Below are 2,619 nucleotides of genomic sequence, written 5' to 3' on the forward strand. Positions count from 1 at the left end.
ATCAGCACCTAGAACTATAATAGTGCCATACCCAAAAGCCTAGACCCCAGTGTAAAACACAATAATATCCAGGACAATATGTCTCCCTAAAGCCCAGCATCACTACCACAACAGGGCCTGAGTATTCCAGCATTGTTGAAGCACAAGACAAACACCTTAAACTATTGATCTTTTGTGAATATATAACAGAGGTCTTTAAAGAGTAAACAGGTAAATCCCTTAAAGAAATCTATGAAAACACCAACAAACCATGTAAGGAAACTAATAATATAGTTCAAGGCCTAAAAGTGAAAATAGAATCATTAAAGAAAGCACAAACTGAGGGAACTCTGGAAATGAACAATTTAGGAACTTGAACAGGAACCTCAGAGGCAAGCTTCACCAGCAGAATATAAGAAATTGGAGAGAGGATCTCTGCATTAAAGATACGATAGAAGAAATGGATACCATTGTCAAAGAAAATATTAAATCTAAAAATGATTCTGGCACAAAACATCCAGGAAATCTGGGACACTGTGAAAAGACCAAATCTAAAAGTGGTAGGAATAGAAGGAGAGGAAACACAGGTCGAAGGCACAGAAAATATTTTCAACAAATCATAGAAGAAAATTTTCCTAACCTAAAGAAGGACATGTATATCCAAGTATAAGGGGCATATAGAACACCAAATAGAACAATCCAGAAAAGAAATTCCCCTGGATACACAATGATCACTTAATTACAGAACAAACAAAGCATACTAAAAGCTGCACGAAAAAATGGCCAAGTGTCCTAGTTTAGGTCCTATCACTGTGAAGAGACATCATGACCAAGGCAACTCTTATAAAGGCAAACATAACTGGGGCTGGCTTATATAGTTCAGAGGTTCAGTCTCTTATCATCATGACGTGGAAGCATGACAGTATATTGGCAGACATGGTGCTAGAGGAGTCAAGAGTTCAACATCTTGAATCAAAGGCAACCAGGAAGAGACTAGCTCTAGCAGGCAGGCAGCATCAGGGTCTCTTTCACACTGGTGGAGCTTGATCATAGGATTTCAAAGCCAACCTCCATAGTGACACACATTTCATTCAACAAGGCCACACCTGTTCCAATGAGGACACACTCCTAATAGTGTAACTTCCTGTGGTCCAATCATTCAAACGCATGAATCTATGGAGGACAAACCTAATCAAACCACGACCCCAAGTAGTATAGAAAAGCAGGCCTATTAGAATTATGCATGCTATATCTCAGTGGAGACTCTTAAAGTTATAAGGGCCTGGGCAGACATAGCTGCTGCAATCTCTAAAGGACCACAGATGTCAGTCCAGACTACAATACCCAGCAAAGCTTTCTATTGCCTTAGATGGAAAAAATAAGATATTCCATGTTAAAGCCACATTTAAACAACATCTATATTACAAACCCAGCCCTACAGAAAGAGCTAGAAGGACAACTCCAACCTCAGGAGGTTAACTACACCCATAAAAACACAAGGAATAAATAATCTTAGACCAACAAAATCAAAATAAGGGAAATACACACACAACAGCAACAACAACAACAAACAGGAATCAACAATCAATTGTTATTGATATCTCTCAATAGCAATGCTCTCAATTTCTCAGTTAAACAAAACACAGAGAAAGAGAATGGATATGAATTGATCCATCCTTCTGCTGCATCTAAGAAGCACATCTCAAGCTCAAGGGCAGACATTACTTCAGAGTAAGGGGCTGGAAAAGATGATCCAAGTGAATAGACCTAAAAAATCAGACTGGTGTAGCCATTTCAATATCTAACAAAATAGACTTCAAACCAAAACTAATCAAAAGAAGTAGGTAAGGACACTACATACTCATCAAAGGAAAATCTACCAAGAGAACACCCTGAATTATATATTGATGTTCACACACTAATAGTGGAAGACTTGAGTACCACACTGTCACCAATAGATAGGTCATCCAGGCAAACACTAAACAGAGAAAAGCTGGAGCCAACTGACATTATAAGTCAATTGACTTAACCAGTATTTCACCCAAACACAAAAGAATATATCTTCTCAGCACCTCAGGGAACTTATTCGCAGTAGCTCATGACTTTTTCCAAAACTGGCCACATAGTCAGACACAAGTTATTCTCAACAGAACCAAGAAAACTGAAATAACACCCTGCAGTGTATCTAACTACAACAGATTAGAGCAGAATAGCAACAAACAAACAAAAAAAGAACAGAAATCTTACAAACTCATAGAAACTGAACAACTCAATTCTGAATGAAAATTGGGTCAAGAAAGAAATTAAAGACTTTCCAGAAATGAATAAATACACAACATACTCAAACTTATGAAAAAGAAGCAAGTTCATAGTACTAAATGCCCACATTATTTAAAAAAGAAGAAAAAATAGAGAGATCTTATACTATGAACAGCACACCTCAAAGCACTAGAGAGAAAAGGAAGAAGAAACCACACCCAAAAAAGTAAACAGCTAGAAATCATCAAATTTGGGCTGAAATCAACAAAACTGAAACAAAAAATGCAAAGAATGAAATGAAGAGGCAGTTCTTTGAGAAAATCAAGAAGATTAACAAAACCCTTATCCAAAATAATTAAAAGCCAGGAGTAGAGAATATCC

The sequence above is a fragment of the Mus pahari genome, chromosome 8, assembly GCF_900095145.1.
Source record: "Mus pahari chromosome 8, PAHARI_EIJ_v1.1, whole genome shotgun sequence".
Taxonomy (NCBI): Eukaryota; Metazoa; Chordata; class Mammalia; order Rodentia; family Muridae; genus Mus; species Mus pahari.